This window comes from Phyllobates terribilis, unplaced genomic scaffold (genome assembly GCF_046119375.1).
Source record: "Phyllobates terribilis strain yellow unplaced genomic scaffold, ASM4611937v1 Scaffold_4__5_contigs__length_816908805, whole genome shotgun sequence".
NCBI classification, from domain to species: Eukaryota; Metazoa; Chordata; class Amphibia; order Anura; family Dendrobatidae; genus Phyllobates; species Phyllobates terribilis.
The window spans coordinates 169,360,220-169,384,443 of NW_027362764.1; the positions used below are offsets into that span (position 1 = coordinate 169,360,220).

The 24,224-nt window shown below is 38.8% G+C and overlaps 1 protein-coding gene across 3 annotated transcripts in view; it reads left to right on the top strand.

Annotated features, from left to right (window-relative positions):
* Positions 1-1,256: 1,256 nt before the first annotated feature.
* CREB5 (cAMP responsive element binding protein 5) overlaps positions 1,257-24,224 on the top strand; it is a 613,433-nt gene continuing 590,465 nt past the window's right edge. For all 3 annotated transcript variants that reach the window (XM_073677914.1, XM_073677916.1, XM_073677917.1), the window contains exon 1: positions 1,257-1,537. The gene's annotated coding sequence lies outside the window, so the exon portion shown is untranslated. The remainder of the gene's footprint in view (positions 1,538-24,224) is intronic.

Consider the following 24,224-nt stretch of genomic DNA (forward strand, 5'->3'; position numbering starts at 1 on the left):
AGACCTAGCATGCCCTGGTGTAGTACTACAAGACCTAGCATGTCCTGCTGTAGCACTCCAAGACCTAGCATGTCCTGCTGTAGCACTCCAAGACCTAGCATGTCCTGCTGTAGCACTCCAAGACCTAGCATGCCCTGGTGTAGCACTCCAAGACCTAGCATGCCCTGCTGTAGCACTCCAAGACCTAGCATGTCCTGCTGTAGCACTCCAAGACCTAGCATGCCCTGGTGTAGCACTACAAGACCTAGCATGCCCTGGTGTAGCACTACAAGACCTAGCATGCCCTGGTGTAGTACTACAAGACCTAGCATGCCCTGGTGTAGTACTACAAGACCTAGCATGCCCTGGTATAGTACTACAAGACCTAGCATGCCCTGCTGAGCCAATACTGAAGTATACCTTTCCTTATTTCCTTCTTGCTACATACTGTACTACTAGACCGAGCATGTCTTGCTCACATAATTCCTTATGTCTTGATAATAGGTACTACAAGACCCAGCCTGCTTGATTGTTACAGACCTATAGAGGTCCTTATTCGCTGATTGCTGTAGTACTAGAAGACCCAGCAATCACAACCTGCTCATCTATTACAGACCTATACCCTCCCTTACTTCCTGCATTGCCACACGCTGTAGTACTACAAGACTCAGCAGGTCCTGCTCAGCTATTACAGACCGATAACCTTCTTTTTCTGTTTGCGGTAGTATTACAAGACCCAGCATGTCCGGCTCAGCCTACACCGTCCTATGGCCGTCCTCACTTCTATCTGCTGAAAGCTGCCGTATGACTACAACTCTCATCTTCACCTGCTCAGATTATGTCGGTCCTCTAATTTCTTGAACTTTACGTGTTGTGTAACTACAAATCCCAGCATGCCCTGCCCACCTCCCTCCACAGTACAAGGCACACTGTCCCGGCCGCTCGGCGTCTTTACAAGCTCCGGAGCAAGAAGCGGCGCACACGGAACACCGGTCCGCAGCCCGTCAGTCCGCCCGTCCCGCAACCCGTCCGCCAGTCCCCGCAGCTTTCTCCCTTCTCCCCGGCTCCCGCATGACTCAGCCCAGCAGCAGAGCTACAGCTGAGCGCTCTCCTCCGGGGGGGGGGGCGTGTCTTCTCGCCTACGGGGGCGTGTCCGCCAGCCCCGGCCACACCCCCGCTCCCTGCTATGATTTAGAAGTTCAGGAATCCCACGTGACGTCACCGGGGATGATGTAATGCGGCTCTAAATAGAACGTATTGTAATCTTCCCTCAGTCCAACGTGGTTCTTTTGTAGTACATGGCACTGTGTCTTTAAATGTGTGTGTGTATGTGTGATGCAGGGGGAAAGTCACTCCCCACTCCAGAAAGAAGCCGAGAGTCTTTAAGCAAGTCTGTGAAGAGTTAGCTGCTGCTCCAAGTGTTTGCCCTGTACATGCTGCAGCCAAATAAAGTTCTATCACTTCTTACCTGAGACGTGCGGAGCCCAGCCGCCTCCATCTCCTCACCCCAAACTATACAAGACCCCACAGCCTCCTCAGATATTTCTACACTTGTTGGGTAAGTGGATGAGAATATATTTTTTTATTAATATTTATTTTCTACATTAGGTACTTGTCTATGAATCAGATGGTGTATTTAAAGGGACAGTAGAATTCTCCATGAAACCTTGTGTTTTGTATTCTATTAATGAGTAGGTTGTGAGATCTGACACCTGCTGTGACAACCATCCAAGTGTCATCAGAGTGTCCTCATACAATAGCCTGTTGTCACTGTGCCTAGGGCTCTGAAGGGGTTAAGCTCACAGTTCATTCCACTGATCTCTTGCATCTTCATTCAGGATGACAGTGACAGTTGTGTTGTTAGTACATCAGGTGGATGGAGGGGTGTGCTGCTCATCCCCAATAGTGGTGATCAGGACAAGGCGCCAGCTGTGGTGTCACTCGCTTCCTATCACTTGCCACCAAAAGTTTGCTGGAAGTGAAAGTTTAAAAACTTTTCTTTTCTTTTTTTCTCTACCCAGCTCAGAAGGATCCTGGACTACAGTTTAGTCATTAGCAAGTCATTAATATGCTGGTGCCATCACCAACATACAAGACAATACACTTCACTGCCATCCCCATCGCCTCCGAAAAATAATACAATAAATAAGGGACAGATAACCCCAGCATTGTTCAAGGGTTGTCAGGCCAACAGTGAGAGGGGAGGGGGGCACTTATATTAGGAGAGGACGCTAAAACCTGTCATGGCATCATTTTCTAGGACTTTAGTTGGGTTTATTGAAAGTAGACCTGGAATTTTGGGGACGTAGTTCTCTCCAGGACACAAACTTATGCTGTAAACACATACTATACATTATATTATACATTATACTATACATTATATTATACTATACATTATATTATACATTATACTATACATTATATTATACGGGATTTCTTATTAGATTATAATCTCTACAAATCCCAATCCAACTTTATTATAAGGGTCTATTCAGACTTTGCGGTCAGGTTAGTCCAACTGCTGCGATTACTCAAAACACGTGACATTTTCCTTTAAAAAAAAAAAAAACGTAACACCTTAAAAAAAAAACTTAATATTATAAATTACAAATGAATTCATTAGTATTCAATAGTAGAGATCCCTACTCCTCAGTGATGCCATTCGAGACGTAGCTGAGCTGATTTTGTCGGTTTGGACAGCGTATCAGGTTTACGTGACAAACTCAGCTCTGCTACTTCATCCAGCTCTGCTTTAGTACAGCTGTATTTTTTTTTTTTTTTGCTACTTATGCATCTATTTACAGAATGGCCATAAGACATTTTGCATTAGCTCACTTTTTGTTTTTCTCCTTTTTATATATTTTTTTACACTATTGACCGCCACAACCTCCTACACGTTGTATGATGACGAGTTTCGCCGCCTGCGTTGGAGTGGGCTTTGTGCGTATTTGGTTGTTAGGTGTCAGCATTTGTATGTTTTCCTCGCAGACATCCCTGGGAATAATGCTGGACGTGGGGCCATTACATCATTCTGCAGCCTAGGAAGAGGGTATGATTAACAGCTTCAGATAGTGAAGGGTTCAGGGGTTAGATATGCTGACAGTGCAGTCTGCCTCCCAGATAAACACTGCCTAAACATACTGGATAGCTTTGTTTTGTGCTGTGCTGATTCTTTTAATGCTCTGTACATTGTATCTTAGTGGGAATTTTGATTTTGAGATATAGCTGCTTAGTATAACCTACAGGCTGATGGATGAATTTATGGGAACAGGACAATCATATCGTAATTAATAAGAATTAACAACATATAATATTACTAAGAAAGCCGCAGCACACTGTATCGCTGCCCCACGGTTATTATTTTATTTACATAGTGAAATTACAAGAAGCATAAAGGACATTAAAAACGTTGACGCGTTTCGAACTATACATTCTTAGTCATTAATCATAATAAATTCTACATATAACAGTGATTAAGTCTCAAGTTCCTGCACGCTCCTTCAGGCCATACCAGCCAAGACTTCAGTAATTAAGACCTGTCAGTCGGACATTAAGATCACACCTTTCATGTGTTCATAAACTTTATGTGAAGTTCTTCTGTATCTCACCTTTTACTGTGCGACCCCGAGCAAAGGTGAAAAGACAAGAGGTGCTTCATTATGCGAAAAAATGATGATGGACCCAAACCATTGATCTTTTTCTTCCACCCACCCAAAAGATGAATGGAGCAAAAGCGTGAGAAGAAAAGGGGGGGACATAAAGGTCTGTAGGGTCACTAGGATAGAAGGGAGATCAACCAGGACTGGCATTAATAAGGTGAAAACTAACACGTTAGAGGGATTGTGAAACTTGCTGGAAAGACAAAAAAAAAAATTAAAAAAATGAATTTTTAATATTAAAATATAATGTCAGTGTAGATTTTGGAATAACATATATGAGATGGCTAGGTCACTATAAAATGCTCAAAAAGTGTAATTTATAGTAGCTACTAGGTGAATGTATGTGGACAGTACAGTTTGTAGCATATGTATATATATATATATATACATATATATATATATACACACATACACAGTATATATATATACGCAGTGCTGTAAACTGTGTATATACATATATAATATACATGGTTTAAAGCACTGCATCTATATGTATATGTGTGTGTGTATATATATATATATATATGTATATATATATATGTACAGTATGTGTGTGTGTATATCTATATGTATAGTATATGTGTATATATATATATGTATTATGTATATGCATATATATATCTATATATATGTGTATACACATGTATGTGTATATATATATATATATATATATATATATATATATATATATATATGTGTGTATATACATATATATTAAATAGCTCATTGAACGTGTATGTTTCCAGCAGATGTGATATGCGCTTTCATGCATATACATATTTTTCTACTACATAATATATAAGCATTTTGTAATCTCCTACATTTCTAGTTACATCTCGTAACCTTAATCGATGGCACATGTAGCATTGGAAACCTGTTATGTAAGCCACTTAGTTACTAATAGAAAAGTTAAGAAGTTAGGCATGGATTGTACAAAACTGAAACTTTCCAAAGCTGTAGACGTGCTGTCTGACGGGTACGAGCGTTACTAGACCGGCATTAAATGCTTTGATTTGTCCTTGTGCTCTGTGTTCGGCATAAGTCTGAATAGTGGGACCATTTTCTAATTCATTTTATAGAATAAATATTTTCTGGGTTTTTTCTTTTGCTGATTACAAATAATGCAAAATTGTTATTTCATTGATTTATACAAAGGAATTATTGGCTAGATATAGTCACTGTGGAGCCAATGGAGTATAAAGGGAAACTGTAAAGTATAGAGGTCTTTAAAAAAAATAGTGAAAGTTCATCTTCATAAACTGGATTGGTATTGAAGCCAAAACAACGCAAAAAAAGACACAGGTACAATATGAGATAGATCGAGCCATAGAGTGATCTGGTATAAAGCCTAGACGCCGCTTTTGAATCTCTATAATGTATCTGCAGTTTCTAATCTAGAACAGAAGCCGTGTCACGTATAAAGCTGCGATGGAGTGTTTGATTAATGATAAGTGATTAAACGTATTATTTGAAGCGTCTGGGGTAATGCGTCAGAGAATCAGCTCGCCCTCGTTACATTACAGGCCCTTAACCTTCGTTGGCCCAATGCTCCGACCTGACAGTCCATTATAGGTCAGGTGGTTCATGTCTAAATGAACCATTTTATCCTCTGTAGTAGATATATATAGGCTTACATGTTACGAGGGTAACATACAGACTACTCCCGTATATTGCTGATTGGGTCATTCATTGTGTACAACAACCTGTATATGGTTTTCATTTTAGATTTCTTTATATGGTGGAAGTGAAAAGTTTAACCATAGGTTTACTGGGCTTGATTAGGCCAGACTAAGAAGTCGGGGAGCCCAAGATGAAGTGGTGCATTTGGGAACTGCCCCCGTCTTGCACAAGAACTGAAGGTAAAATAAAGTTAAGTTTTGATTCAAAAACTTTCTGTCATATTTTCCTATAAGGTGATATTTCCACAATGGGTATTTGGTGCGATTTTGGCTCTATGTTTTTTGGCAAAAATTCAGCGTCTTTTAGTTCCAGCAAAGTGGATGGACATTTTTTTTTTTACTCTGTGTCCACTGACAACATTATAATTTTTCTTGTGTTGAGTTTTATTTGCAGATTTTCCCCTTAGAATTGCATTAAATGCGGAGAATCCACAGATAAAAAATTACTGTGTTTTTAGTGCATTTCCACTATAGAAACACACTATAAATGCGTGTAATCCGCACATAGCTATATCAATAGTTTTGTCAAAGTACCAGGAAGTATCAAAAACAAAGCAGCTTTATTTAAAACATGTCATACCAAAAAGAGACAAAAACTGCAGCGTAAAAAACATGATAAAAAATGCAAACAAAAATGAAGAAAAATACCGGCAAGTGACCCAAATTACCGTAGCTAACAGGTGCCGAAATGCTGAAAAAATCTGCAACATCAAAAACGCATTCATTGTGGGAATGTAGCCTCCGTGTACGTTCCCAGTGGTGGAAAGAATGCAGTGAAATTCACAGAAGAATCTATCTATCTATCTATCTATCTATCTATCTATCTATCTATCTAACTATCTATCTATCTATCTATCAATCTATCTATCTATCTATCCCTCTATCAACTATTTATCTATCTATATATTATCTATCATCTATCTATCTATCTATCATCTATCTATCTATCTCTCTATCTATTCTACTAGAAGATATAGTACTTATAGAATCTCTTAATTCTTAGGCAGGATCACAACTCTGTTACTATGTGGCGCAGTCTCATGGATGCTATACACTGCAGACCGGTCTCTCAGTCCAGTCATATGAATTCTTACTTGATATCCTTCAGTCCTTACAGCGTTGATTCTGTAGCAGGCCTAACAGTAAAACTATTTTTTAGGGGAATTTTCCACTTTTTTTTTAAACACTTATTGGTCAATGGAGAATCTAGTATCATGTACAATTGCAGTTACATTGAACTTTCTCGGTAATTTCATGCCCATACATAAAATGTGTAGAAGGCCTGGAGTAAAACGGATTAATCTGCTGCTTACTTAATATTTTTGTAGTTCAATATCAGATTTTTCTGACAGTCCGTCCTTCTCTTACCTAACATTAGAATAGGAAACTAAGATCATAATTGTTATTTGAATTAGAAATGATGTTAATAGTACGCATCAGCTTTACACTATAAGCTTTATGGCTAATGCTCACTAAATGTATTACGCTATGTAGAATGTCTTCATGTGTACATGACACATCTAAAAATATTGCAGATCAATATATTTGAAAAACCTCAAAGAAATCTGGACATTTATTTGACTTTTAAAAAGTTTTTCTTTATTTTTTAACTTGGCAATTTTGAAAATCAAAAAAAATACACAAATACACCACCAATCCCCACGTTCACTCCTAAAAAAACATGAAAACGTGAATTTTATCAATATATGGCTCAGTGGTTAGCACTGTTGCTTTGCAGCGCTGGGGTCCTGGGTTCAAATCCCCCCAAGGACAACATCTGCAAGGAGTTTGTATGTTCTTCCCGTGTTTGTGTGGGTTTCCTCCGGGTTCTCTGGTTTCCTCCCACACTCCAAAGACATACTGATAGGGAATTTAGATTGTGAGCCCCAATGGGGACAGTGATGATAATGTCTGTAAAGTGCTGTGGAATTAATGGCGCTATAAGTGAGCAAAATTAAATAATAATAAAAAAGATATAATAAATGAAAAATCAAGTAAATAAAATAAAAAGTTGTTGTGGTAGTCCCTAACTTTTAATACCTAATAACTTTGAGTGATGATTGGGACTTGACTCACGTTCATGGTTATAACTCAGAGCTCCTATGGTGAGTCGAAAAAAAAATCACAATCCTCCGCTATAGTGTATGCCTGGATGTAACAAGCATAGGAAATGTAAAAGCTTGCCATTGTTTGGCCCTGTTCACATTTTTCTTCATAGACAAAACCAGGAGTTGATCCTAAAGGGAGCAAATGTATAAAGGGAGGACTTGCACTACTTATCTCTTTGGATCTGATGGTGGCATTGGCTAAGTCCCTGGCCTATACTGCAGTGACATGAAGTAACAGGACAGGGCTCCTCTATGGCGCCTTTTACACCTTATTTATTGGTTACTTCAGAATGATTATATGGATTGGGAAAGAAAGGCGTCCATGAATTATCTGTATGCTCATTACCATAGTATGAAAATGGCCCTTATGTACTCTGATTACCAGGGATGTAGCTACAATAGGTGCAGGGGTACCCTGAAACCTAAGGGGACCAAAAAGTCCCTTTGGCCCATATGAAGAGGCCAATATTATTAAATCTTTTTTTTTGTTATAATCTTTTTTTTACATTTTTTTATTTATATAGCGCCAACATATTCTGCACCGCTTTACAATTCAGACAATATCAGCACTGTCCCCATTGGGGCTCACAATCTAGATTCCCTATCAGTATGTCTTTGGAGTGTGGGAGGAAACCAGAGAACCCAGAGGAAACCCACTCAAACATGGGGAGAACATACAAACTCTTTGCAGATGTTGTCTTTGGTGGGATTTGAACCCAGGACCCCAGAACTACAAGGCAGCAGTGCTAACCACTGAGCCACCGTGCTGCCCAGACTTGCAATAATTGGCAGCCCCGTTGGAGCTTTTGCTCTAGGGCTCATGAGCTTCTAGTTACGCCACTGCTGAATACCATACTTTATGTATTCATAAATCAAGCAAATATTATGTTTATTTATTTATTTCAGATTTTATTTTTATAATTTTTATGTGTTTTTTCCTCCCTATTTTATTGTTCTATTGAAGTGTAAAGAAATCTGTAAATTGTATTCTTGGAAAACTGTTTTGTAAGACTATTATACGGTTAGAAGCTTAGAATACACTTTTTCAATGTCCCAAAATCCCAGGTTGCTATGAAATGTTCTGAGATATGGACTCTTGCTGATTCAGTCTCATGCAGTAAATGATACAGTGTTAGGGGATCATATGTCTCACCCAAGTACTGTTCTAGTGTATCCCAATAAATAATTCCTGTTGGTTAATGTTCAGGGGAGCGGTGCATTTTTTAAGAGCAGTCATTTGTATATGCCTTACTTGGAAAAATGAATATACAAACCGGCCTGATCGGATGGAAGAAGTAGTTTTGTAACTGATCGCAGGTTTCGTTCATGAGAACTGATCAGTTTATAAGGGGAAATGACCCATTTAATCCTGGGCCTGAGGTGGCGGGATCATATCTATCTTTTAACCTTCAGGGGGCCTAATGTTAATAATTCAGAATGATCGCTCATTAAAGATATTACTTATAGATTAATAGGTTGACAGTTTATTCAGATGTGAATAGAATTTCAATCTATCCAGCAGTATATATTTTATGTGTTTCAGTGATATATGTTCTCTTGTATTGTGCAATTTAATAATTGGAATATGAGAGTGAAGTGTAACTTATTTTAGTGCTGCACAACAGTTCACAAAACTGATCCGAGCTGCACACGTGAAGCCTGACAGCCTCAGAGCCCATGCACACACACAGTACACCTGCACACATAGCCATACCGGTGTACAGAGAAAGTTCTGCTTATTGTTTGCTGTGCTTCATGTATTAATACTATACATCCCTTTAATGCATTTACAAGTTTTAAGCTTCTCGTGCAAACATGACCCCAAAACCGCTTCTCCCATCTCAATTGCAAGAATGTTTTCTATTAATTCTATAAAATACGATTGGCCCACATGGCTATATCATTAATGACTGCTTAAGTTTTGAAAACTTTAACCCTGTAATTAGCTCTTAACCCGTGCTGATTAAATTTACGTCTTTATGTGGTTTTGCGTCTGTTTTGAGTTTTCTCTACGGCATGAATGTTAAAGAAAACTATAAAACTCCTCTCCCCTTTGCAAACATTGGTTTAAAGATATTGTTCTTGTGATATTAGGATTAGGTGCGCCGTATACGTTTATGTTATTATCACTTTTAATGGCTTGTTTGGTGCTATTTGCATATGCCTGTAACATATGGAGGATGAATAACAGAATTGAAGCTATTTTTGAAATTCTTTTCCTGCAAAGATTGTTTACTTGCAATAATATTCGGAAGCGGGTGGGTTAACGTGTGGCCTTGGTTTACTGTTGCAATCTACATAATTTAGCCGTTAGTGGTATAATTTGTTACCGTGGCTCAGCACTGCATCGGTTGCAGTCTTTTACACAATAAATTAAACAGCTCATTAGGTAAAGTCAGCATCATAAATCTGCCAGTTAACCTCTTCACAGTCATAGAGGGTCGCACCCTGGTATTTAAAAAGTTTGGGTTTACACAAAGCATAAGGAATAACAGAAGAAATTAATCTTATTGGAATGCATTAGTTTAAATTGGGCTTAGTCTCATGGTAATGATCATGTTCCAAGGGATATTTTTGTGCAATAGTGTATAAACAGCGCCATTATACCTTCATCAATAATCTAATTGCCATACATGTTATTAAGATCAGGCTAACTTTTCCCAGATGTAGAAGTTCTGATTGAGAAGTTTCTAAAAAATGCATTATATTTATACTTTGGAAATTTTCCAACCAGGTATGGGGGAGGGGATTGAACATTTCGGAAACTCATTTGGAATCACTTCCTATAGATAAATATTTACAGATACATATGGAAAAATCATCTTCCATGTTAATAAATTACATAATATACACATAAAATCATTTATTTTCTTTTTATTTCCCTCATTAAACCATTTGACTTTTTGGGATTACAAACTTAGGCCATGTTCACACATTGCATTTTTTCAGCGTTTTTTTATGCGCATTTTCAGCTGCATTTTACAGTACCAGCAAAGTCTATGAGATTCCAGAAATCTCGTGCACACACCTTGGTTTTTGTTTGATCAGTATTTTGTGCTTTGCATGTTTTTTTTGCAGAATAAAGCATGTCATGTCTTTCAGCGTTTTTCACTGATTGAAAGTAATGGGTGGTGAAAAAACAGCTAGTGTGAACATAGCTATCAGGTTTTGCTGGGTTTTTAGTGAAAAAAGCAGTATGTGAAACTCTTTATTTTTGTGATTTTACCATCTTGTCTTGGTCACCTGATATGGCAGCTTGGATTAGAACAGTTTAAGTAAATTTGTGATGTGTAAACATTGGCTCACTTAGGTGTGAGATTGAACAATACCTGTGGCCCAGGATGGTGTGAAATTGAACAATGCCCTGAGCAACTGAATGGCAGACCATAGTCTGAAAATAGTGTCCTACAAACTCAATGCACTGCCAATTTCTTAGAAAAACTATTCCTGAACAATTCACCTCCCCCCACTGTTACATTTGAAATTCTGGTTAATATAGTTTCACATATGTCTTGCATTGTTAGCCTGTGGTCATGATTCTATGGTGGAAGCAAAGCTAAACTTTGGGATCCTGAAAAAACGCACCAAAAAACGCACCAAAACCTGCATTTTTTAAGCAGCTTCTTTCCTGCCAAGAGATCAGGTTTTGCTGCAGAAAAATAAACGCTGAAAAAACGCAATGTGTGAACATAGCCTTACAGTATCTATATGGAAGTGCATCATGGATCTGTGTACACTGGTCCTATTTGTTAGAGACTCTGAACTTCTATGGCGAAAATCGTCTTCTATATGGCATCTGAAGGGGTATGCCATATTTTATTTCATGCTCTGGACTGCATAAAAGAAATGTTTGCGGAAAAATATGGCACAGAAAAAAAGTGGCACAGAGACGGGCCACCTAGAGGATAACATTACCCGATGTATAATGATCTATATACAGTAGCATGAAACTGGTACTAATTTTCAATACGCTCATGTGCATGAGACCTAAGGCTTTGTTCACTAACAGTGGAAAGTTCATCTTTAGAAATGGTTATAAATCTACAGCAAAATCCACTTGTGTTAATTTGCATACATTTTTCTGCAGCATGTGAATTGAGTTTTGTAAATCTTCAACTGAATAGATTATGCTGTACTATGAAAATGCACAACGCATATAGAACCTCACTTGTGAACCCTATTAAGTCACCCATTTATAACGGATTCATCTTAAAAATTCTATACGGAATATAACGGATATTTTAGTTTGAGTTTTGGGTCCATTTTTATTCCTTTTGTAACAGGTCAGTTTCTACTTGAGGAATATTTGAACACTTTTACTATTCTGGCATGCACTGTGCTAAAAAATTGATCTGTTAGCAGATAACATAATGGATGACCATCCATTGTGATTTATTTCCCACAGACTTCAATGTAAAAAAAGGAAGTAGATCCTGTTGCTTTCCATTTTTTTTATATTTTTGGCCAGACAAAAAAGTTGTGTAGGCTGTGGGCCGAGTTCATCAAAGCTTTCAAGCCAGAATTCTGGCGTAAAAGCTTTAAAAAGCTGTAAAGTTTAGGCGCAACTTGGAGTTACACCTGAATTTTGCTACTTTTGGCATCCGCCAGTTTCTCCCTGTTCTGATGAAATGGACAGAGCTAGAGCAGGACAAGGGCGAGGCAGAAGTGAGACACCACAATTCGTCTAATTTACGACGAGCTGTGGGGTGCCATACACCAAATATCCCACTCCAGTAGCTGACTGCAGTGAGATTTATGGTGTAGCACACGGAGGGGCACTATCTATCCTGTACTCCCATACAAAGGAGCTCTCGCTCTGCTGAATGTTCCTGTATGATCTATAAAAGAAATGCTGCCATACTCAACTTGTTTATTGCTACGAGAACAAATGGATTGGCAGCTCAAAATTGGACAAGCTGGTTCCTTTTCTCCCCCAACATCAGAGAGGACCCCATACACATTAGACCGTCGGTGGCCCCTGCTAATAATGGCGGGTTCAGTCGCCTTTAGTTAAATTGTATGGGTATGCATCAGAATCAGGTGAATCAGAGGCCAAATTGTATTCATTAACTTATTATATTGCACATATTTTATACTGCAAAGTTTAATAAAGCCTCCATCCATGGCCTTCTAATTTGTTTTCAAAGCCATTGAATGCCAATTGATTTAATCTTCATCATAATGTCAGCAGCCAGACACACATAAACAGTCCATATTAATCATTGTTATTGTATGCTTTCTAGAAGTAAATGATGATCTGGTTGTTATTGATATTATTGTAGTAGTAAGTATTTCAGAATCAAATGTGAAGAGGAAAACAAGCCCTCAGTGCTCAGCAAGGCAAAAACCTTGGTGGTATCATTAGGCTATTAGGGGCTACCAGTGGTGGGCACAGACTGAAGAGGGCCCTGTGTAAGAACAAAATATGGGCCCTTTACTGTCCAATAACGCAACATAATGCACAATTCCACCTGCTTTGGAGGTGTAGATGGGGCCCCTAATTCTTGGGGTTCTGTGCAGATGTACAGGTGGCACCAATGAGATGTCCACCCCTGGCTGGAGAACTATGACTCCACCAGCAGAAATGATTACATGATACTTTTGGCCCGGCCCCCGGACCTGTCACCAAGTTAAAAGTAGGCAGTTTTTTGTTTTTTTATTTTATTCCCTCTGCTCACCTGACATTTTATTAATTTTTTTAAATCTGCCATATGATTCCAGAGACATGGGATTTTTTATTTCATGCAACCAGTATTCTAATTTTTATTGTCTTTTTCGATATGGTGCGTTTCTCACAGAGGGATTATACAGAATATATTAAAGGATCATCCCCAAAGAATCCTAGAAACAATGCCCTCATAGTGAATACCATAGAAATTACACACAAGAACAAAAAAACAGTATAGTCAAAAAACCAGTAGGAATAAAATAAAACCTGCACAGTTTTGACCTGGTGACATATCCTCATTTAACCCACTTTTTGGTGTAGAATGGTTGCTATATCATTGAAGGCACAAGCAGTTCAAAAAATGTAATTAACCTCAAGAACGAATGATCCGCTCTACTGTCAGTATTAGATGGGTTTGATTGTTACTGTAATACCGGGATCTTGTTGTGGGTCACTCCAGTATTATGACTATGCACACATGTCCTATGACAACTCTGTGATGCAGAACTGGAAGCACTGACAGGCTGTATGGTAAAGATATAAAATCTGCTGTTAAAAACATAATAAATAGTGTAAAGTTGGCAAACTCTGTGTTTTACTTATTTGATTGCTTCTAACATGAACACAAATCTGAAGAACGTTGCATCAAACTATTTTCCCTGTAAGGAATAATAGAAGTTGCATTTGAAAGTTGCCTGCAATTCACAATCACTTTTTACTTCAATCTAAGTGTACGCAATAAAATGTGATTGTACAGTCATGGCCAAAAGTTTTGAGAATGACACCAAAATTATATTTTCACGTGATCTGCTGGCCTCTGGTTTTTATTAGTGTTTGTCTGATGTTTATATCACATACAGAAATATAATTGCAATCATATTATGAGTACCAATAGGTTATATTGACAGTTAGAATGAGTTAATGCAGCAAGTCAATATTTGCAGTGTTGCCCCTTCTTCTTCAAGACCTCTGTAATTCTCCCTGGCATGCTCTCAATCAACTTTTGGACCAAATCCTGACTGATAGAAGTCCATTCTTGCATAATCAATGCTTGCATTTTGCCAGAATTTGTTGGTTTTTGTTTGTCCACCCGTCTCTTGATGATTGACCACAAGTTCTCAATGGGATTAAGATCTGGGGAGTTTCCAGGCCATGGACCCAAAATCTCTATGTTTTGTTCCATGAGCCATTTAGTTATCACCTTTGCTTTATGGCAAGGTGCTCCATCATGCTGGAAAAGGCATTGTTGGGCGCCAAACTGCTCTTGGACGGTTGGGAGAAGTTGCTCTTGGAGGACATTCTGGTACCATTCTTTATTCATGGCTGTGTTTTTAGGCAAGACTGTGAGTGAGCCGATTCCCTTGGCTGAGAAGCAACCCCACACATGAATGGTTTCAGGATGCTTTACAGTTGGCATGAGACAAGACTGGTGGTAGCGCTCACCTCTTCTTCTCCGAATAAGCTGTTTTCCAGATGTCCCAAACAATCGAAAAGGGGATTCATCAGAGAAAATGACTTTGCCCCAGTCCTCAGCAGTCCACTCCCTGTACCTTTTGCAGAATATCAGTCGGTCCCTGATGTTTTTTCTGGAGAGAAGTGGCTTCTTTGCTGCCCTCCTTGAAACCAGCCCTTGCTCAAAGAGTCTCCGCCTCACAGTGCGTGCAGAAGCACTCACACCAGCCTGCTGCCATTCCTGAGCAAGCTCGGCACTGCTGGTAGTCCGATCCCGCAGCTGAAACAGTTTTAAGATACGGTCCTGGCGCTTGCTGGTCTTTCTTGGGCGCCCTGGAGCCTTTTTGACAACAATGGAAGCTCTCTCCTTGAAGTTCTTGATGATGCGATAGATTGTTGACTGAGGTGCAATCTTTGTAGCTGCGATACTCTTCCCTGTTAGGCCATTTTTGTGCAGTGCAATGATGGCTGCACGTGTTTCTTTAGAGATAACCATGGTTAACTGAAGAGAAACAATGATACCAAGAACCAGCCTCCTTTTAAAGTGTCCAGTGATGTCATTCTTACTTAATCATGACTGATTGATCGCCAGCCCTGTCCTCATCAACACCCACACCTGTGTTAATGGATCAATCACTAAAACGATGTTAGCTGCTCCTTTTAAGGCAGGACTGCAATGATGTTGAAATGTGTTTTGGGGGTTAAAGTTCATTTTCTGGGCAAATATTGACTTTGCAAGTACAGTAATTGCTGTTAAGCTGATCACTCTTTGACATTCAGGAGTATATGCAAATTGCCATTACAAAAAATGAAGCAGTAAACTTTGGAAAAATTACTATTTGTCTCATTCTCAATACTTTTGGCCATGACTGTATGTACCCGTAGCTGAACCCAAAATGTACATTTGCAATCAGAAATAGTGATCAATATCTGTATGAAGATGTTTAAAGAACCTATTAACCGTAAGTCTTCAGACTCCACAATTAGTAGTGTTCTGTTTGAGCTGTAATAATAATCTTTATTTTAAATATATAGCACCAACATATTCCGCAGCGCTTTACATACATTATCATCACTGTCCCCATTGGGGCTCACAATCTAGATCCCCTATCAGTATGTCTTTAGAGTGTGGGAGGAAACCGGAGAACCCGGAGGAAACCCCTGTATGGTAGGCTGTGGTCTAGACTAGAACACTGATATCGCTACCTTTGGTAGACCTCAATGTCTCCATAAAGTTCTAAAGGTTTAGCATTTAGCATTTACATCTTTAGCTGAGAAAGAAAGTTGGGAGGACTGCTGGGTTACTGGGCTGCTGGTAAGAAGAACGGGTAACACCATTATCAGTGCTAGGATATACAATTATACCGTGTAATTTAGAGAGAGTACCCAATAAATAGTGGCACCCCATTAGCTCCAAAATCAATAGAGGTCAATATGTCCTTGCTTGACATGTGAGTTGCCAGTTAGAACAGAATTTGTCAGTTTATTAAGACTACTGGACAAAAAGGAAGTGTTTGCAAGTGTTACAGTGCCAACACACATAAGGACAAATTTGTCTAAACCCACTAATTTCAAAGGAACTGGTAAAACATTTATTGTGTATTGGGTTGTTCCAACCTCCCTTTGAGACAGATAATGGAGGCAAAGGGCATGTTAAATTTCAACATGCACAATCCTTTGTTCTTAGAGAGATTATCTGCCAATAGATGTGCCTTGTTGAAGTTCACTCCCATACAGCTATTGAGCACACAGGTATGCTCAGCCACAAGACAACTATTGAAGGTATATGGGCATCTTTATGATACGGGTTGGTGACTATGTCGCCTGTTGGAGTTCCTTTTTAGGCATTTCTCTTGAAAATAGATATGGCATACTGTCACACAGTCATAACCCATGCTGATAATGGATAATACAAGTGTCTTTCCAACAGCCTTAAAAAGTTAAGGCCTCAATTCATCAAGACTTGTGTTGTTCATCAACTCCCAGTTGCGTTTAAATTTTGTGACTTTTTAAAACTTTTACACCAGAATTCTGGCATCAAAGCTTAGATGAATCAGGCCTTTAGTCGTCTGCAGAGCCAATGTGAGCACAATACAAAGTCTCTCAAATTCTGTAAAAACACAGGAAATCCTACATAAATTTCTGCTAATAAAGTATTTTCTGAAACTTGTATTATAGAATTACTAATCTTATAAGATGTGTCCCCTGTCCAATATCAGGTTTTTGTCTTTGGCCTCGTAAGACCCAGAAACATTTTACCTCTGGACTTCTCCCCAAGCTGTGATTCATCTTATCAACAAGTCTAGTTTGTCTCATTTTAATGTCCTTCTTTGTATACAGCGCCAGTGGGAAAAATACAAAAGCTATTTCGAAATTCTTGGAAGTATTTTATCCCAAAAGACTCATAACGGCGTCACTCTGACATATAATATAGCAACTCCAAAAGCTTAAAAAATGCTAAATAACTACAGATACATTGCAGGCGTGTCTACTGAGGCCGCGCTGTTGCTGTGCGAGTTAGTTTCTAGTGATGATGATTCTGGTGGAGGATCTGATTCTTAACGTGTCTTGTACACAAAGCTGAAAAATCAGTGCATAGATTGTGACTTCAGACGTGACAGAATCAAAACGCCTCCCATATTTTAGGAAAAAATGGTTGTAAGGATGGTAACCTGACAGTTTTTATTTTATAGGACGTAAAGAGGGAAGTGTCAACTAAAGCAGTATTATCTATGCATTGTATCCTCAGCAAGACATGTTATGAATTCTGTTATTTTTTTGTCTATGGCTTCTCTGCAGACGCATGCATGCATGGTACAAGCTATGTTTAGTTGGATTATATAGTCATTCTTTTATTCGTCTGACTCCTACTTGTTGGTAACATGCATTCAAAAGAGTAAGAAAGAAGACTTAATGAATTTCAAGATTGCGTTACTGCATGGCCAGACTACACAAGGTTTGTTTGTGGTCTGTTACCATGGCAACGCTTGTCTCCAGACAACCTGTAGACACACCACAGTCAGACATTTTCACCTCTTGTAACGTTATTTAATGTGTCATTCTGGATTAGCTGCAGTGATAAAACTGAACATAGCTTGAATCTCACTTATAAAAATTAAGTTTTTCTGAAAAAGAATTCTGCTTTCGGTAAATAGTAAGTTAAAATCAAATGACTCAATACTAATAATAAGAAGGTTTGTTTAATCTGACATTGCTCTATTTGCTTTGAAAGGACCCTGTGGCTCTCTGTCCATATGCCTGTCTGCCTACCTGGTCATAGATTTGCCTTAAAGGGAGTCTGTTAACAATTACTAACAGCTGTAAAGAGGAGACATTTATCGGTATTAACACATAGCAGCATGAATGAAACATTCATCAAAGTTTCAATACGAGACGTGTTACCCTGGAAAGTAATATCTGTGCAGTCCCTAGCGCTGAAGATGCAAATCAGTTCTGCTTTGCGCTGATGAGGGGCAAACATCCTGAAACGCATGTCTACAAATTTTTGGTTTGACTTCTTATCCTAAAACTTGTGGCTAGACCCTGTAAAAAGGGTCGCTATTGATTTTTAAGATTGCTGCTTCCAATAGGTGCCACTAGAGTACCTGTCCAATTCCTCTCTAAAGAGGCTATCTGTAGAACTAAATTCCCAGGGGATCATTGCATGGTCTATGATTCTTCCTATGCTGACTTGGCATTCTGCATAGCTTTTTGCAGTGAGCAATGCACAACCCTTCCCCTCTGCTCCAGATTGATGGCTGTAGAGGGCTTCTATTTAGATGCTAAAGCCATGACTCAAGAGCAAAGGGGACGGTATTCCCAGATTCCCAGAATGGTGCTCAGTGTAATAAAACTATACTTTTTTTATTCAGGCTGCTGCGAAAACCCTACTCAAAGTTGTGTATTAACATTTCTACTCCTCTCCTATCTAGAGTTGTCAGCAGTTTTGTACAGTCTGACAGACATTTTTTTTAAATAATTCTAATTAACTTCCAGTGTATTTAAACATATTTTAGCTAGCATAAAAGCATATAGACTGGATTATAGATCAAAATAAACACATAACAGAAATCCCTTAAATGGGTGCTCCCAAAATCATAATGTGGTCTTACAATAATGTACATGTATAGTTAATTGTGCCAGTATAACTCATTGTTAAATCTGCCCTACTTTGCACATATCACCACCCTAAAGGCTGCCCTTCCAGGCTCTATTTATTCTCCAATTGCCATTGGATTCACCTTATGTAGTTCCCATGCTCCTAGCTGAACATGTGCAGTGAGGGCAGTCTCTCTCCGCTTCTTTCCTGTATAGCTCTGCTGTGCCTCCACCACTGACATAGAGTGTATTCTACATTTAGAATACACTCTATTCTTCTGTACACTGTATAGTCTGGTTCCGTAGCCTGTACGTCCAATTTTATCTTCTGCCATCTACATCAACATAGCTGTATGTGCATCTTACATCATTGATTTGTTAACTGGTTTCCAGCAGAGATCATTTGTCCTGCACTCTGCTCTGTCTGCACAGCAGAGCACTGCAGAGCTGACACAAACAGGGCTGAGCTGTGTTTGATGCCTGCTACTGACAGATTATTGATGTGAAACTGCAAATGCCGCTTTTGTTGATGCATATGGCAGAAGATAGTCCAGTGGTGTGTGTGCTTTACACCATTCTGACGCTTGGCATTGCGCTTGGTGATGTAACACTTGCATGCTACTATTCAGCCAGGAAACCAATGCCATGAAATTATGTAGTCAATAACCATGTAGATATATAGGTCTGCATGTCAGCTGTAGACCAATAAGTATATATATATTTGTTGAAATTAAGTGATAGTCTGAAACACTCAATCTATAAGAAAGTATGTCAAATTTATACACATTAGGGTATTATTATGTTTCATTTCACTGTATAGTTCATTTCATTTAAGTAAAAAGCACACACTAGTAGTACCAAGCATGGATATGATGATGGAAAAAATAAAAAAGGGTTTGGTTTTTGGCTTTTTTTCATAAAACATATTCTTATTGCACAAAACAACGAAAACGTTATAAACCCTATACTTATTTACTAATTGCTGTGTGGGGAATTGCTGTATTTTACCATTGATGCCATTGAGTAATACAACTCAACCAGCAAGTCCTCATACAGAAATATTTATGTAAAAATATAAAAAAAAAATGATGGCTCTTAAAGTTCAACAATGAAAAAACACAGAAAATAGGTCCATCGGGTTCAAGACTCATGAACTATTAGCGATTTAAGATTCAAAGAAAAAAATATTATTTTTATATTTATACATACATTTTTACTCTCAGTGGCATACATAGCAAAATTTAATTCGGACCACCATTCATCTGAGAATTTTCCACTAGGCACAGACTGGTCTTGTTATTGTTCCTCCCTTACACCTCATCCCTTTTCTGAGACCCTTGGGTCCACCCTATTTTTCGTGTTTCTATGGAGAGGAGTCCTGCTCAGGTTCTTGAGGTTCTTGCCGCCTAATAAAACGATTTGTCACTCTGTCTTAAAGGGCTTCATAGCATCACATGAGCTGCCATTATGGTACACACAACCTTAATTAATGCTTTAAAGTAATACATTACCGAAAGACTTCAGATATGGCACAGGGAATTTTTATTCATCATTCATCATCATTCACAAAATAATAATGGGCAAGCAACATTTTAGTTAAAAATACAATTCATGCATGATAATTCTTAAACCAAAGGTCACTTACTTCCAGTCCGTCTTACATTTATAGGCTTAAAGGGGCATTCCCATCTACAAGATCCTATCCCAATATGTAGTAGGTGTAATAATAATATTAGCAAATACCTCCAATTAGAAATGTAGTATAGTTCTTCTGATTCACTATGTGCAGGGCATTGCAGTAGCTTAGGTATCTATGACCACTAACAAGTAACTGTCACTATATCAGTGGTGGTAATCATGGATACCTAAGCTACTGCAATGCGCTGTACATGGGCTAGCAAATCAGAAGAACTATACTACATTTCTAATTGGAGGTATTTGCTAATATTATTATTATTACACCTACTACATATTGGGTTAGGATCTTGGAGATGGGAATACCCTTTAAGTGAAGAGGCGTAGGTGTCATTGAAGATATACTCACTTTGAAAAATAATTTCTATATCTAGGGGGAAGCAAACAATAGGTGTACATTTGATCACCAGCTGAGTTCTCGCTGAAGCCAACAGTAATATATACCATTTGCCTTATAGTCCTCTCTAGTGACTATTTATCATGGTGGGAATTGAATCACTAGTTGGGATCTGTCGATTATGAATTAACATTGAATGTCTATGGGATGGTGAAAATGGTTTAAGTGGAAAACTCAGAAAAAAAGGCTTTTAGCTGATTAAATGTATACAAGAAAAACACCCGACGCACTCCATAAATAACAGGAAAAATCTACAAACCTTGAAACTGCTGAAACCTCGAAGCAAATGCACAGTTTTCCTTCTGTGGCAGCAGTTAAGGTCCATAAAATACTGAATTACTTAGAGATGAATGCAGTATTGTTTTACCGAAACAAACACAGCTATCAGGCTTAATAGACTAATTAGCACTTAGATCCCCTGACAAACCACGGCTGATGGCTAATATAAAATACTTCACCATAGGGGCTGCGTAGTCTCCCCCACTATGCATTATACTCACTTCTCACCGTTAGAGGAGAACTCCATCAGAATTAACAGTTTCATTTAACATTCGTCATTTAGATGGGAGTACGGATAAAACCATTGTGTTAGAATGCCACTATTACTGTACGATTATTGATATTTAAACTATTGTAACAGTTTTGTATGCAAATTGTTAAGCTAAAATTAAAGTGATTGGCCACTACTTTTTTTTAAATTGATGGCCCATGCCAACTGCAGTAACCAGCCACGGCCACTATAGAAACGACAGAGCTGCTGTGTTCTGGCAGCCGCCAGTAACAGCTGATCGGCGGGGGTGCTGGGTATCACAGCCCCACAAATCAGATATTGGTGCCCATCCTAAGGATAGGCCATCAAAAAAAGTAGCAAAAAAGTAGTGACCAACCCCTTTAACAAACTGTTTTTTTTTTTTTTTAGGAGAAAGACCTAACAATTGGGAAAGGCGCTTTATTGAATAAAGAAAAGCGGTTTTATCTGCATAATTTTTTTATTTATATATATATTTTTTTAATTTTTATATATATTTTAATTCTCTCTACGAAATATACCTTTAACTGGTTAACTGCTCTGCTAATCAACTTATTTATTTATCCACTTTGCTTACAGTACAGACCAAAAGTTTGGACACACCTTCTCATTTAAAGATTTTTCTGTATTTTCATGACTATGAAAATTGTACATTCACACTGAAGGCATCAAAACTATGAATTAACACATGTGGAATTATATACTTAACAAAAAAGTGTGAAACAACTGAAAATATGTCTTATATTCTAGGTTCTTCAAAGTAGCTACCTTTTGCTTTGATGACTGCTTTGCACACTCTTGGCATTCTCTTGATGAGCTTCAAGAGGTAGTCACCGGAAATGGTTTTCACCTCACAGGTGTGCCCTGTCAGGTTTAATAAGTGGGATTTCTTGCCTTATAAATGGGGTTGGGACCATCAGTTGTGTTGTGCAGAAGTCTGGTGGATACACAGCTGATAGTCCTACTGAATAGACTGTTAGAATTTGTATTACAGCAAGAAAAAAGCACCTAAGTAAAGAAAAACTAGTGGCCATCATTTCTTTAAGAAATGAAGGTCAGTCAGTGCGAAAAATTGTGAAAACTTTGAAAGTGTCCCCAAGTGCAGTTGCAAAAACCATCAAGTGCTACAAAGAAACTGGCTCACTTGAGGACCGCCCCAGAAAGGAAGACCAAGAGTCACCTCTGCTTCTGAAGATAAGCTTATCCAAGTCACCAGCCTCAGAAATCACAAGTTAACAGCAGCTCAGATTAGAGACCAGGTCAATGCCACACAGAGTTCTAGCAGCAGACACATCTCAACAACTGTTAAGAGGAGACTTTTTGCAGCAGGCCTTCATGGTAAAATAGCTGCTAGGAAACCACTGCTAAGGACAGGCAACAAGCAGAAGAGACTTGTTTGGGCTAAAGAACAGAAGAAATGGACATTAGACCAGTGGAAATCTGTGCATTGGTCTGATGAGTCCAAATTTGAGATCTTTGGTTCCAACCACCGTGTCTTTGTGCGACGCAGAAAAGGTGAACGGATGGACTCTACATGCCTGGTTCCCACCGTGAAGCATGGAGGAGAAGGTGTGATGGTGTGGGGGTGCTTTGCTGGTGACACTGTTGGAAATTTATTCAAAATTGAAGGCATACTGAACCAGCATGGCTACCACAGAATCTTGCAACGGCATGCTATTCCATCCAGTTTGCGTTTAGTTGGACCATCATTTATTTTTCAACAGGACAATGACCCCAAACACACCTCCAGGCTGTGTAAGGGCAATTTGACCAAGAATGAGAGTGATGGGGTGCTACGCCAGATGACCTGGCCTCCACAGTCACCAGACCTGAACCCAATCGAGATGGTTTGGGGTGAGCTGGACCGCAGAGTGAAGGCAAAAGGGCCAACAAGTGCTAAGCATCTCTGGGAACTCCTTCAAGATTGTTGGAAGACCATTTCCGGTGACTACCTCTTGAAGCTCGTCAAGAGAATGCCAAGAGGGTGCAAAGCAGTCATCAAAGCAAAAGGTGGCTACTTTGAAGAACCTAGAATATAAGACATATTTTCAGTTGTTTCACACTTTTTTGTTAAGTATATAATTACACATGTGTTAATTCATAGTTTTGATGCCTTCAGTGTGAATGTACAATTTTCATAGTCATGAAAATACAGAAAAATCTTTAAATGAGAAGGTGTGTCCAAACTTTTGGTTTGTACTGTATATAACTCCAACATAGTTCCTGTGCAGTTCTTCATCAGTCCTGTCCTCAGACAAGCATTAAAGAGGGCCTGTCACCTGGTCAAAAAGGGACAGTTTTTGCTTTCATAATAAGGGCAGGTGCAGACAACCATTTTTTTTCCATCTAAGAAAATCGGTCCGATTATGCTAATCAGAGTGTGATCAGAGTGGGATCTAATTTTCTCAGAGGAAGAGAGAGAAAATGAAAAGTTTCTGCACCCTCTCCATTATGTCATCCGAGTGTGGCCCGATTTTTTTTTCACGGACATGAATAGGCAAGTGCCATCCGAATCTCAGAGGCAAATCGTGCATGCTGCGATTTTTTTTTTAGACAATGCGGTCCAAGAAAAAAATCGGACATGTGCATGACCCCATAGAATAACATTAGTATGAGTGCATTCTGTCAAAACCACAGGTCGCGCTCATCCAATTAAAATAGCTGTTTGCACGAGCCCTAATACTGCTGCTTCACTGAGTATGCCACTTTTTTTCTTTTTTTTTTTAATCTGCCAGACGGTTTCAGAGATATGGACACTTTTATTTAGTGCAAAATTTTGTGGTCTTTAAAAAGGGGGTGTGGCTCACTGGATTATATGGGGGTGTGGCTTTAGGCTGCTTTTCATTATTACACTGTAAGACACGCCCCTACAGTAAACACAATAGAATTAAAAAGGCTCACAACTCTGGAATTGTATGGTGGGTTTAAAAAAAAGCAAACAAACGGTATACTCAAGGGAG